At 37.0% G+C, this 15,915-nt stretch overlaps 1 protein-coding gene across 3 annotated transcripts in view; it reads left to right on the top strand.

The window, feature by feature from the left end:
* LOC133526099 (uncharacterized) overlaps positions 1–15,915 on the top strand; it is a 219,878-nt gene that overhangs the window by 88,404 nt on the left and 115,559 nt on the right. Inside the window, exon 1 of one of the 3 annotated variants that reach the window (XM_061862558.1) lies at positions 1,882–1,998. The exons of the other annotated variants lie outside the window; for them this stretch is intronic. The gene's annotated coding sequence lies outside the window, so the exon portion shown is untranslated. Of the gene's footprint in view, positions 1–1,881; positions 1,999–15,915 lie in introns of those variants that run through there. 3 annotated transcript variants of the gene reach the window in all.

Raw genomic sequence — 15,915 nt, forward strand, 5'->3', positions numbered from 1 at the left:
ACAAAAAATCCATCCATCGAATTTAACTTATTAATAAATAACCGAATATAACCGTAACCGGTTATTCAATTTTCGGATAATCAGTTATAACCGATTGTTTCGGTTATGGTTATAACCGATTTGCGTTTCCTATTCAGGGTGTATTGGGTGGAACTATTGGTTTCAGCTAGCAGAGTTTTTTAAAATCGTAGTGCTTTTTGGGTTTTTTAGATCATAATACAGCTGCCAAATATGAATAGCAATCTTGAGGCCTTTTTCTGTTATTCGTCATCGATTTGAAACCTGATTAAACAACTTTCAAACGATTAAAAAAAAACACACACAAACATAGGTCTAAAGCTCACCATTAAATTTTAAAACCTATATTTACACGATAGTTATTAACATGACAATTGCTTATAAAAACGCGCTTTTTGTTTAAAATAATAAAACAATGAAAAACCTCGAAATAGGCAATTGCCTAGCTGGCTGGCTGGACAATGATCCAGCAATGAGTGTGCTTGAGCTAGGTGTCTAACCAAGGTGATACACTTAATATAGTTAGACTAAGCTAAGTTAGTAACAGGGAATGCAAACAGGTTTTTATTTTTATGACAGTTCGGTTCATAACCGGTTATTAACCGGTTTTCCCACACAATTAAAAACGGTTTGCATTCCCTATTTGATAGCGATTTTGATATATAGCCCAGACTGTCAAACTTCTATGAAATTCGTCATAATTAACACTTGCACAGTCTGGGCTATCAAAATCGCTGCCAACTTAGCTTGGTCTAACTCCTGGGCATTCCTCCGTTATCATTGTGTAAAACGATCAAAGGGGTTGGGGGTCGACCATGTCCTATTTTTCTTACATATAGAGCCAGGGGCCAACAACTGGCAAATAACGTCTTACGTAATAAATGCATGGCGCCGAATGGAAATCATTAGGCATCCCATTAACCGCGGGACTAATTGTGTACCGGGTCAGTAAATATCGTTTTTGGCCTTGTGTAATGTTGTTGGTTGTTTACGGCTGCCATTTTGGATTCATTGAAACCGTTGCGTTCAATTTTGAAAAAGGAATTAAGGTAACATTCGGATAGCGTCAGCAGCAGCGTTAATATTTGGATGGACGCTACTGCAGCGGTACTGTTGCACTGCTATTGCTGCAGACTTGACGCAGGCAATTTCACCGTCCATTGATAAAACATTTGTTGCGTCGTTGCCGTCAGGTCTCGCACATACAGGTCTCGCCTAGTGGAGAGTGAACCTGCCTATGAAGCCAATGGTTCCGGGCTCAAACCCTGGTAAGGGCATTTAATCGTGTGATCAGCACGGATGTTTGTCACTAAATCATTGCTGCTTTCTACGCATTTAAGTATAAGATAGTATTAAGTATAATACAGCGTTGTCAAGTATTAAGTACCCACAACAAGCCTTACTGACGCAGCGGCTTACGTAAGCGATGACTCGCGAATACGATGCGGCGCGGCGGCCCAACGGCATTCGGAGATCGCCCACGTAGGACACTTCCATAGGTATCAAAGGATTAAATTCACCCGCGCCGCTTCGCGTTCGCGAGTTATTCGCTGACGTAAGACACTGCCTGAGCTTACTGTGGGATTTAGTCAATTTGCGTAATAATATCCTATTATATTTATTTATCAACACATTTTATCAAGGTGATTGACAGTATAGTGAAACCGCTCGTCACAATGCTATATAGTCATCAAAATGTCACCTTATAGGGTCTTCTGCGATGAAACTTTATTAATTAACTTACCTCATCATACTGTTACCAACGTATTTCAATTGATTTTCCTACATGTTATTGACCTGTAGTTCAAATTGGAAATTCTCCTGTGTAATATAAATTTCTCTGTTCCAGGTAAATTCCATTCCAATATTAAAAGTTCATCGACACAACGCCAGATGGTCCAGTCAAAATAACGCGTTAATTTTGTCGGGCATTTATTTGGTCGGGATAAATTGGCAGGGTGCCCACTGTGCGCTAGTAAGGTATGTAATTGACGATTTTTTATGACTGCATAAACAGTGTATAATACATAGTTGTATGTGTTGGTAGATGTAGTACGTATTTACATTGTAGTTTACTTCTGAAAACAGCTCATCATAAGCCACACCATCTGTTGTAGATGCTTGTTGCGGCGCTTGTGAGTTTATGGGGATGGGCATCGCCATAGGTGGCTATAAAGTCATATAGCAGCACGACATTTCTTTCCACATCGATTGCACACAAATCGCGAGTCCGCATGAGGTGATGGTAGATCACGACGAAAACTTTTCTGCTTAAGGTTCTCCAGCCAGTCATTGTCGTGCTTTGATATTCCGACTTTTATGTCGTGACGCCATTCCGGTCTCATTTCGGCGCGTTCCTCCCAACCGTCGGTCCGAATACCAAAACTGTCTATGTCCCGCTTTCAGGAGTCCTTAAATCGTAGATTTAGACGCCTAACAGGTCTATTTACGTCCGCTATCTTACCCAGCATTACTTGGCGTGGTAGTCTCTCAGGGTCCATGCGGTAAACGTGACCGAGCCGGTGAAGTCTTCCCTGTTGTAACATAGCAGTTAAGCTGTGTTCTTAAGAGTACTACCTCGTTACTAACTTTATCTTGCCAAGTAACTCCAAGTATAGTCCTCAGGCAGCGCATATGGAAATCGTTGAGTTTGCGTTCTTGTTTCGCGTATGTAGTCCATGTTTCTGATGCGTATTACAGCAATATACTTAGGACGCAGGTTTGGTATACAAGGACTTTGGTACATGTAGTGATAGTGAGCATGCGGTTTCTCCATACGCGCGCGAAAAGCCTCCCAAAAACAGTTGATGCTCTGCCTATCCGAGTGTCTATTTCCTTGTCGAGAGATAGTTACTGGGGTGGTGGTAGAGCCAAGATAGCAGAAATGGTCGACGCCATCGAGTACAGCACCGTCAAGCATGATTTTCGGAGACTGGTGCAAGCACCATGATGACAGTTTTCCTCGTGTTTATGCTCATTGAGTACAGTCGACAGGCGCGACCAAATCCAAAACAGCTAATGATTGGATAATTAGTTACGTCATCAAAACGCTGTTGCGAGCGGTTTACATAAATTAAAGGTGACGTTTGGGTAGCAACTGAAGCTGTGTTAATGCTGCGATGCGTTTATAGGTTTCGCTTTTAAAATTGTATCGCACATTTTGAAGAAAAGGGAACCCTATCAACCTAGTTTTTCATTGTGTCAATAAAATACTAAAAAATCATGAAGAATGGAAAATATTTAGAAGTAGAACAACATTTTCTCTCTTTGTATGGACGAGTATTCCCTCTTAAGATGGAAGTATACCGTATACAATACGTGCCTTTTTTTCAAAATTTGCAATACTATTTTTTTTTTGTTTAATGGCGATACCTATAAACCTAGAACATATTATGCTGAAGCGATCGACATCAAAATCAAAGTCATTTGTTAAGACTTAAGGTTTCTCCCGAAATAGAATTTCATAGAAAAAGTACCTTTGTTTCGCTAGGATCACAAAGCTATTCTTCCCTCTTAAGGAAATTGACAGTCAGTCGCAGCTGTATTACTGTTGCGGAATTACTATGGCGGCCTTACCGCGGGCGCTGTCAATGTCAATTGAGGCACAGTTGCCATCCGAATGCCATTGCCATTCATTTTTTTGTACGTTGAAATAAATAAAAAAGTTATCGATACGTTCCCCCAAATATGATATTGCCGATTTTTAGAAGCAATTTTAATATTTTTAGCTTTTGTGCAGTTTGTTGTAATTTTTTTCAGTGCATTCTTGACCTATGTACGTGATTTATTTCTATCAAGCGAAAGTCAAAAACTCAGGATTCAAAGCGAAAGTGACCCTCTAGGAAAGGCCTCAAGATTGCTAGTTAAATTTATGATAGCCGTATTGTGTTCCAAAAAAGCTATGCCTTTTTTTTAAATCCGGTTTCTGAAGCTACTTCACCTTAAAGCTGACATGGTATTTGGCTGACAAAATGGCGGAACGCAGTTTTTTAAAAGTTAACTATCTAATACAATACCTATGTAGCAATCGCTAAGTTGCATTAACACAACCTACTTACTTATTAAATTACATTGCTGACTAAATAAATATACCTACAGTGAATGATGAAAACTTGAAAACCTCAAAGCGTCCTTTCTGAGAATGTTTCTTGCTTTTTGCTTTCGTCTGTTGTTCTTTTTCTGGGACTTACTTTATTGAGGGCAGCGGTTGTTTCGTGCACTTCGCTTCAAAGGCGGACAGCAAAGCATTTTAAACATCTACAATATTTCATTGCTTTTACCATTTTAAACTTTTTTCCTAACTACTTTAATGCTAAGAGAGTTACGAATTTAGCAGTAAGTACATGTATTTTATACGCAATTAACTTGGCATATTTATTTAGTAAATAGCTAAACTCCGTTGGTTAGGCCAACTTGAGAAAATGTAGCCAACGCCAACGTGCAAATCAATGGGAAATCAGCAGGATGTCGTGTTGGACGCGCCAGGTATCACTGGATCGACATGATGGAGGCGGATCTGCGTGAACTCCGAGTCAACAGTTGGTAAGAAGTAGCGCAGGAGCGACAAAAGTGGCGCTGTCTCGTGTCGGAGGCCAAGTCTCATTTTGGGTTACTGAGCCAACGGAAAAAACAATAATCTACCCAAATTCTTCTCACTATGACAGTGACGGTGTGAAACTGGGCTGCCATTTGCCAACTAAACTGCTCGTTGTCTCAGTTTTGAAGCCCCGCCCGCTGTTCGAATTCGTTTCGGTTTATTTAACCAATCACTGGTTCCAGAATTTATTAAGTATTGATTTTTGATGATGAATTGTATGTACCTATAGTTCTAGACATTTTATAATTTATGTATAATCAATTTTCTTTGACGATCATAATATAAATTCATATAGATTAGTTTAATATAATTTATATTATAATTTCATATTATGAAATAAATAAATCTAATCTAATCACCATCAAAAAAAGCGCTGGTGGCCTAGCGGTAAGAGCATGCGACTTTCAATCCGGAGGCCGCGGGTTCAAACCCCGGCTCGTACCAATGAGTTTTTCGAAACTTAGTACGAAATATCATTTGATAATTACCAGCCGCTTTTCGGGTAAAGGAAAACATCGTGAGGAAACCGGATTAATTCCAATAAGGCTTAGTTTACGCTCTGGGTTGGAAGGTTAGATGGCAGTCGCTTTCGTAAAAACTAGTGCCTACGGCAATTCTGGGGATTAGTTGTCAAGCGGACCCCAGGCTCCCATGAGCCCTGGCAAAATGCCGGGACAACGCGAGGAAGAAGAAGACTGGTTCCACCATAGCCTCAAAACTACCTACAGTAGATTACTTCTGAGGTAGAAGTCCTTTTTAAGACCTTATATTTAAATTATCAAATTTGACTTCGAAGACGAAGATACGTTGCCAAAGTTCAAAAGCACATCAATTTTAAATCAGCCTCGATGTTTCCTAGTGTTAGTGTTTAGTGTTTACACACGGTCTCCGAGCCCCGTCGTTGGCAAACCTCCCAATGCAGGGCCAGCATGCTTACAGCCTTATCCTCCTAAGGCCCAGCCATAGAAATGAAAAATCCTAAATTTGCCACTAGAATATGAACCTATAGTGCAGGGAATACAGTTGATTTTATTTTGTTTGAAAATTGAATGAAACAAACCAAATGCAACTCTGTTCCAATTGAATATGATTTAAATTTCATCGAACTGAATAAGTCCTATAGGTAGGACCTTGGGCCTTACGAGGTTAACAGTTATCTTAGACTATTGGGTACTTTACAAAATAAGTGACGGAGTTGAAATAAAATCATTTATTGCAGACTCTGGGTTGCAGACCATAGCTTGGTTAGTACAACACAAGAACAAAAAAAAATAATTTTAATACAATGGTTAATGGTTAGTAATAGAAATCAAAGTTGTAAAAAAATGGCCGCCATTTAGAATTTCTTTATTTTTGGTACGATCATGTTAAAAATCCGAAATGCCTTATCACCAGAGTCTGACCCACCAAACATTGCTGGTAGTGCACATTGTAATTGATAGTGGGTGACTCCTACATCGAGTGGTTTGGCAATCCTAGGAAAAAATATCTCCTAGGACTTCCAAAATGTATGCACTCCTCCTGGGATTAAGCAAACTCGGGTTATACGCATGCCAAATGAAAATATTAAAATCATTTCCAGCTTGCTGGGAATTAATTCCTCAAAACGCGTTTTTATATCTAAGTAATGTGATTGGCCTATTATTTATTTCATCCAATTAGTTTCCCAACTAGCCGCTCGGGGAAAAGGCCTATTCAATGGTTTTATTAAAGTTGTAATTAGTTCCATTGAAAGAGAGTAATTGGTAATCAACCTTTCTCCATGCGTAGCGAGAGTTATGCTTATTAAGGACTGATGTTCTAGGATTTGCCGTAAGTTGTTTGAAAAATTATGTAGGTATAAGAAAATACATTTTATATTTCTACTCGTCGACTGTAATGGTTCAATTACAGTATACCAAACTATAATTGCGTACTTTTCAACCCAACCCAACTCAACTATAATATTAATTTCGATACGCTGTATTCAACTATAAAAATGATTGACCAATCACGTGCCACCGCGCTCCCATAGAATAGACTTAACGGGCGTGGGGCTGGACTAAATAGTCGCGCGTTTATGTCTATTAAACTACATATTTGTCTACTGAGATACTTACCAATTTCCATTAATTATTTAGGTTTTATAGTAAAAAAATATTATTTTAGTCGACTCGTATAAAAAGTATTTTATACAATAGTGATATAATCAATATTTTTAATCTCGTACCTTACTCAGCAAGCTTCGTTGCTTAAACTCGATACTTGACTAAAAAGCTCTCTATTATATCACGATTGTATAAAATACTATTCTATTATATTGCAGTAAAAGTGCTAGTCCTTTTATATTTACAAACCTCTTTCATTTATTCTGATCGCAACTGTAAATAGGTATCCGACATCTAGATACTGATACTACTGACATTGTCCACGTTGAATAGGTAGTAATTTATTCGTGCACTGCCTATTATAATAGTAGATTGTACAACAAGGGCATAAAATGATTAAGATTAAAAATTGCACCTGTCAGACTGGGGGACCATTTTTATCACTTGTCATTATGCCCGTCACTTTCGCGCTTACATACTTGTTAGAACGTGATAGGTATGGTGACAAATGATAAATAACCGACCATCTTAGCCCTACAGGTGACAATTCTCAGTGTGATAAAACAAGGCCCAGGTTATTGTCAAACTTCTTATATCGTAACTTAGCAATCTCAACACTCATGCTAGTGCTCACAAAGCCCCATTCAGGCTAAAGTATGACAAACTCCCGCGGACCGTCAGCGCCTAACATAAAAATAAGGACTGTTCTGCCGACACTACCTCGAGGCAATAACCGCTATCCACTTTTATGAATTTGTTAGCTCACCCTTTTTTGGTAACGGTACTTTACGAGGCATTTTCATACCTTATTAAGATTTGCTCTTATACTGGCTGCAACGATGTTTGCCTGTTGTTGTAGAATTTTGCCAGTTAATTCTGAACTTTGGCAATGATGAACAAGGTATATTTTTGCGTGTTTTGCTTGAAAGAGATGGAGGCTTTTTCGGTGCGTTCACTATAATTTTATAGTGATTTGGAAGCTGTCTAGGGATAAGAGGTTTAAAGGATGCGTGTACAAGATTTGTTTGAATTTTTTGACTAAACTACGTTTGTTTCACAATATCAAAATGTTTGTTAAATGTTTTTTATACTTTCATTAACTTGGACTTTCTTGGACACTAGGTACTTACTTAAAACAAGTCAAAACTTTACTACCCTATTAGCAAAGAACTAAAATAAATATAGAAGTCTGGCTAGAGCCTAAGAATGATCCCACGGGAATTGTACCGCGAGCGACTCAACTGTACAGCGCGCATGTTGACACCGTCAAATATTTTAATCACAAAACTTCCGTGAGGCACAGACATTAAATATATTAAAAACAGTTCGGATTATTCACGTATTATTTCACAATATGTAAACGAGGGTAGTTTCTCGCCTTCCCTGCCGCCACCGGCGCCCGCGCTGAGTCGTCGGGCGCCGGTGAAACCGTGAATCATTCAAAACTGTGTGCAAAATTATAGTGTAATAACTGTAATACCCGTGTGCACAAGACATATGAAAGCAGAAATCGTCTCTGACATATAAAATAAATCGCGCTCAACCTGAGGATTTCTAGGAAAAGTTCCTAATATCGGAGATTTAAAGGCTGTGTAAACAGGTGGTTCCGGGCTCGATATGAGACTTTAGTCACAGTGGATAGGTACAGTATCTTAACACTTTCTTAGTCCAATTTTTAAAACGGGGTATATTATATTATACCTAACGAGCTAACAAAATATTAGCATAGTTGAAGAAGTATTATTTGCACAAATGAATTTTATCGCTCAAAATAGCTTGACTATAATTTAATAATAGGGTAATATTAAAACATATTTAAAATCGGAACTATCAAGAAATTGTTTTATTACTTTTATTTCTGACGTTATTTCGCTAAGATTAAATAAAAACGTAATTTAAAGAATTATCCAACGTAGCTAAATGTTAGGTTTGTAAATGAATCTTCTATCTAGTTTATTTCATTCTATTGGTTGGGACCAAGGTGGGACTCTATTGCGAAATATATTCATTTTGAGGTAAATACGATCTGTGTTAAAAAAAAGACCGACAGAATCCCAGAAACACAGAGAAACACATCATAACTAAAAAGTCATATGCAAAAAAAAACATGGCCGCAGGTCTATTTATTGCTTTCTTATGATTTGTACTTATTTTTAGGGTTCCTTAGCCAAATGACATAAAACGGAACCCTTATGGATTCGTCACCCTTCATGCGCGAGTCCGACTCGCACTTGGCCGCTTTTTGAGATGTGCAATGAAGAGTTTAGTTGACAATGTCTATGTTATGTGAGGTTTTCATAGAACTACGTTAATGATAACATGGCCACACTTTACGATTGCAAATGTCATGCAGGCAGAGTTAGAGTCAGACGAAGCTAAGTTGGCAAAGATTTTGATAGCCCAGCCTGTGTAAGGGTTAAGTAAATGTCATAATTTTATAAAAGTTTGACATTTAAAATAACACTTGCAATGTCTGGGCTGTCAAAATCGCTGCCCACTTATTGTGGTCTGTCTCAAGCTTGGTACAAGTCTATCAATTTTTGCTTGAATAATGAAGTCAAGATACTGCTTACTACCTTTATTGCGAACCATCATTCGTCTAAGAACTAAGAAGATTGTAGTCTCCTATCTCAAAAGACTTTGTAGACTATTGTTTTTTATTAAGCGCATAAAGTTTTTCTTTTTTATCAGGTATTTTCTTTAATGGAAAGTAATAGTAGTTCGTTTTGACTTCTTGTATAGCGTTGAAATGGACATATCTTCTTTTGTGAAGATTATCTGCCTATACCTATTACTATATATTATACTTCCTATCCAAATCCAAGACAACAAATATAATTTACTAGCAGCAGTGTACGTTATCGTGCCGTCCTTGTCACACATTTTAGAGATACATATTTAAAAAAACAAGTTCGCGCTGTCCGTCTCACCCGCTACACTACGCTCCAGCTCCTCGCTCCTCCAGTACCCGTCATTACATGTATTTGTGTTAGTCCGAGTCACACGTATTTTCGCCAAGATAGTGTTCCTCTAAATATCTGTGTGTTTCGATTGATGATGTCTGTTAGAGATCTGTTTTAGAGAAAATGCGAAGAGGGTGACAACTCCAACAACAAGTACAACATGATACCAGAAATACAAAGGACAGAAACACATACATATAGGATAAATTTATGATTAAAATATGAAGCAACTGAACAATATAAACATTGGCAATTTAATCAACTCCCCTTGAGTGACACAACCGATTGTTAAATAAAATAAATAAATAAATATTATAGGACATTATTACACAAATTGACTAAGTCCCACAGTAAGCTCAATAAGGCTTGTGTTGAGGGTTTGATTCGAGGGTGGGATTTGAACCCGGGACCATCAGCTTCGTAGGCAGGGTCACTACCCACTAGGCCAAACCGGTCATCATATCGGTATGTTGTGTCGGTATGTTGTTTAGATAATATGTATTTTTCTCTTAAAAATGAGTTTAATAATATTTCCGTTTCCCCTTTAAAATATTGCTTTCCTTATACGTATGTAGAGTAAAACTGGAGCAAAGCTAAGGAACCCTGAATATGTTTCTCTTAAGTAGCTTTAATCCGGTAATATTTCGAACGCGCGAGAAACAGCGGTTTCCACTCAGAGGGGTCATTGCGACCCCCTAATGCGGGGTTGTTAAAAAATGATGGAATGTTCACATGTCGTGTTACTTATTAAAGACTTTTACGGTACTACTTTCCCGAACGCGTGCCGGAATGAGCACTTTCCGTGCATATGTCGAAACTTTAAAGAGCCATATGTAAAACGTTGTACGATATTCGTGCGAATAGGCAATTCGCAACACGCGTCGATTTAATTTGTCACCTCTCGTTGCGAATTTCCTATTTTCTGCACTTCTAATATCGTAAATAACTTTTCCTTGGTACCATTGTGCTCATAAATGTGTAAAATTTGGAAAATGATAAATATAGTATGAATTTTCTCAAATGATTTTTACGCCTCAGACTCAAAGACATCTGTTAAAAAATAGTAGTTTATGTGACTGCTACATAATAAAAGGCATTAAAATAGACGAGTGTGGGCTTAAGAAACGAACGAAGCGAGTTTCTTAAAAAGATCACACGAGTGTTTTAATGCCTAATTATTTATTTTTTTATTTTTTATTTCCCACACTTACAACTATTTTTACAGGGACTAAACCTAAGATAATAGTGTAACTACTTATATATAAAAATACAATTTAAAATATATCATTAAATCTATAACATAATATATACAATGCTGACTTTGTGAATTCATTCAGAGAACATGAGAATAGGTCAATATTCTCCGCCATTACGTTGAGGGTCCGCACAGCGCGCGTCAGCGGCGCCAGACCGAGCAGATTTGTGCGCCCGCACGGCTCGGCCAGCAATCACATACATTATGTACAGTTACATACACTATTTTATCTACAAACATATTATAAACTTTCTTTGATATATTCACTAACCCAAATTACAGCCTCCGTTGGGGCGTCGTTGCTCTCTTGGCGGAACTCGCGGATATGTGGTGGCGTCACCGAAATATTTTTATCGCTTATTTTACACGAAACTTTTGCTATAGTTACCTTAAAAACAACAAAACATATTCATTTTATACTTAAAACTAATTACAAGATAAACTGTACGTCAAATGGCGGTAAATGAAAACTTTTTTCACGCGTGTATTTTTTTTTTTAATTCAGAGACAAACTAGAGTCGGGGGCCTATTTCCGTATCATTCGATACAAACTAACACGCGAGATATGTCAAAATTGTATGCAATTCACATTTTATTTCGAACAAAAAGTCATCTCGACTGATATTAGAATAGAGGTCAAATCGAATTGCTTTTTTTTTCAGAGATATTCCAAATTTGAATGCATAACCAAATAGATTTTGTATTTGTATATTGTATCAAAACAGTTTATCGTAATGTAGGCCATTATTTACGGATTTTGAAGGTATAATAGAGGGTTTATGATGTGTCCTTTTCATCACACTTGCTCGAAAAAGATCTTATTTCATGCAGGTGTACTGAAGGACAAAGGCTTATTTTGTTCCCTCGGGAGTTATGGATGGTGAAAAAAAAGTTATAACTCCCTAGGGAGTTATAATTTTTCCATACAAACCAAGTAGCATAAATGTGTTTTACTTTTAAAATATTAACGTTTATAATTTAATATTTTTGTTCATGTTTAAAATTATTTAATTTGATTAATTTAATAATCCTTTAAAATAGTTTTATACAATTTTCAATTGTGTTTAACTCCCGGGGTAAGAATATTGTTGTTATTGTTGTAATATATAGACTCTTGTGAGTCTTGTGCAATATTTCACTTACCCCCCTCGTTGCACAGTGTACTATTTTCTACTTGTCGACTGTAATGGTTCAATTAAAATTTCGTTAACCAAACTATGATTGCGTACTTTTCATCCCATACATGAACCACTCAACTATAAGATTTTATTTCGATACGCTGTAACTGTAAAAAAAATATCAATCACGTACCGCCGCGCTCCCATAGAAAAGACTAAACGGGTGCGGGGCGTGGGGCGGAAGTCGCATTTATGTCTTGTTTACATTTTTGTCTACTGAGTTACTTACCAATTTTCATTAATTATTTAGGTTTTATATATAAAGTATTATTTTAGATTACTCGTAGAAAAGTATTGTAAACAATAGTGATATAATCAAGCTTTTCAATCTCGTACCTTACTTAGGCAACTCAGCAAGCTACGTTGCCTAAACACGGTACTCGACTGAAAAGCTCACTATTATATCACGATTGTATAAAACACCATTGTTTTATTTATGGAGAGGCGTCTTACGCGCGTGATAAAGCAACCATGTCGTTAAAAAGCAACTATCGTGATAGTATTAAGGTTCAAATTTATGTAACAGCTCATTCTGAGATAACGAGTTTGGGTAATGTATGACGATCTGCTGTTACATGAATTCGAACCATATAATTAACATGGTTAAATTTGTTTTTAAATGAGTTTGTTCCTGTTCAGTCCAGGGATCGGAAACCGGTATTTTTTGTATGGGAACGAAAACGGTATTTTTTCGTTCTTTGTTAATTATTTCATTTCTAATTGGGCAATCTACGAATCATACGAAGTCGTTATCTAAAAACACAACCGAGTCCTATGTTTGGAGTATAAAATAAACCGAAATATATGTTTATTTCAGAGTTTTTCCAAAAAACCGGTTCCGATCCCTGGCTTCAGTCAGTAGCGGTAGCATTGGTAGCCGCTGCACAAAAGAAACTAATCTATCGTTTAACAGATTTAGGTACTAACGGAAAAAATCATTTCATAATATTCATACTCTACCTGCATTTTATAGATCTTAAATCGGTCCGAGCGGGTTTTTTTCCTACCGTAGCTCTAATAATCAGACCCCGTTATCAGTGGTGAAAATTCATTGAAATAGAATCATAGGGTTGTCACACAATATTCATTTAATTCGTTTTCATTTGACATACTGGTATAAATGTCGCTTAAAACAATTAAAGATGAAACGCATTATTTTTGGTTTATTATTTCACTGTCACCGAATCTGTATCTATGTCACGAAATGTAAAAATACACATGTGTAATATACAGGAAATAGGTAAATAATGAGTTTCAAGATTTATGATTCCCAGTTTTATATATTATATTTCACTCATAGTTGCATCTGCAGGATAAAAAAATTACAGTTTTATCACCAAAAAATTATCAATAACTATTGGAAAAAAAAATCGTCTATTGCACAGTTTTACTAAAATTACAAACCGTTTGTTCCGCGTCGCAATCGGTTTATTTCCAGTTTTGCCATTTGCTCCATTTTAAACTGAGAGAATTCAGCACGATTATCGAGAAAGTTCATATTTTTACCGAACATAAAATTAAGTATATGACATCAGCAGACATATTTTGACAAATAAATGTCAATTTAGTACCTAAGTATTATTATAGAGTTCAACAACCAAATGAAACCTTTTTTAAGGCAATTGGCTTCACATTATATATACCTACTAGCGGTCCGCCCCGGCTCCGCACGGGTATTCAACATTTATTTTTTAAATATAGCCTATGTTCACCGGGGCTAGTGTAGCTTTCCAACGGTGAAAGAATTTTTCAAATCGATCCAGTAGTTTCGGAGCCTATTCAATGCAAACAAACAAACAAATCTTTCCTCTTTATAATATTAGTAAGATGAATTAAATAAGTAGGTATATTGTTTTCATCAAATATTAGGTATATGAAATTATACACGTGTAAATATTAATGTGTAGTGCCAGCCCTAGTATTTTCAATGTTTCTTCACCACTGATAACGGGGTCTGCCTATAACACCCCAATGACACTTAACCATGACAACTGTGTATGTTCAGGCAAAAATAAATTTATTGAATTGAAACTTTATACAATTCTCAAATCTGAGAAGGTGCTTAGCTGGTATTTCCTCTTTACAAAGAAGTGCTAACAATCCGGACAAGAAACAAAGCTGCTTGGAACTGAAATATTCTTTGAATACAACTCCTGAACTTGAATTTGTCAGGCTTAGTTCAGCTTCAGATAACGACTCTGAAAAACTAAACTTTAGCGAAAATCTTTTAGAGCTTTAAATAAAAATACGCTTGGAAACTTTCCAGTCCATTGGGTAATAAAATAAGTTTTGAGATTTTTTTAGTTTTACTCCGTAAGTTTCCTTTTTAAATAGCTATAGACTAACTACCTATCAACTACTGTCCATAACAAATGCATAACTTGTTATTTCAATCAGAATACGGTTTCTGTTATTGAACATAGCTCCTGGGTTTCGACCACGGCGACTGTTGTAGTACTGTACCCCTAGTGTAAATTTATTCGATAGCGAGACGTGACGTACGCGTTTGCGTTAAGTATCATTTTGTATAGGATTTTGAGTTTGCAAAACGTCCCGCTTGGCGCGCTGTTTCTAAATCCCATACTAAATGAGACTTAACGCAAACGCTTACGTCACGTCACGCTTTCGAAGAAATTTACACTAGGGGTTCTGATTAATGAGAGCGACGTTCGCGAGCTCTCAGGTGGCTGACATAACCGATTAGCAGCAACACTTGCACAGTCTGTGCTATCAGAAACACTGCCAACTTAGCATGGTCTTTGTATGAGTGAGAAGCATTTAAAAATTTGTAAGAAATCTGTTTTTCGTTTGTAATTTTTATAATAATAAGAAAATCGAAAAAAGGCAAACGTGGGCAAAAATTTGTAAGAAATCTGTTTTTCGCTTCTAATTTTTGTAATAAGAAGAAAATCGAAAAAACTCAAATGGCATAGCTATGGTTAAAATACATAAAAAAAAAAAAATCAATATCCAGAGGGGAAAATGGGGACTACGTTTATATGGAAAAGCCGTCATCCATAATCCTCTGAAAAAGTAACTAAGTACCTAACTTATCCAATTATATCTAGTTAGCGATTTGCGATAAAATTCGTACTATTCGTACTGTAGGAAGCTTAACATTAATGAACCCTAGTTTGCTTTGTATGCATTCGGTTTTCAAAAAGCGTACTTCATAATTGCATTCTATATTGGAATCGTTAAAACTTCGTACCAGCTGATACTGACCCTGCATTTTACTATGGATAAATATATTATCAATGTGTAATATGACTTTAGATAGGTATAGTAAAAATAAAAAATAAAAGCATTTTTACGAATTTAAAGAAAAACTCTTATCATGGTGAGTTAAGAGTCTTTAGTACATATGGTGCTACTTTACCGCACTAGTGCGATAATCGTACTCTTAAACGTTGTAAGATACTCGTTTCGATTTAAAACACATCCCTTCGGTCATGTGATGTGTCATGGTCTTTCATCTCGCTTTGTGTGGTAGGGCACAGCCAGTGGATGTCATTCCAGATCTAGAGCAGAGCCCAACTGGGGAAGTACCTCCACCTTACAGAAAACCGCAGCCAAATGACACTATACCCTACTCATAGTGTTGTGTTCCTGCCGGTGAGTAAGGTTGCCAAAGCTCAACGAGGGGGCGGGTTTAGGGTCGGCAACGCGTATGTAACTCCTCTGGAGTTGCAGGCGTACATAGGCTACGGAGACTGCTTACCATCAGGCGGGCCGTATGCTTGTTTGCCACCGACGTAGTCTAAAAAAAATGTTTTAATTTATCCCCACTCGTTGCGAATTTCCTATTTTTCGCACT

Source organism: Cydia pomonella, chromosome 16 (genome assembly GCF_033807575.1).
Source record: "Cydia pomonella isolate Wapato2018A chromosome 16, ilCydPomo1, whole genome shotgun sequence".
Classification (NCBI taxonomy): Eukaryota; Metazoa; Arthropoda; class Insecta; order Lepidoptera; family Tortricidae; genus Cydia; species Cydia pomonella.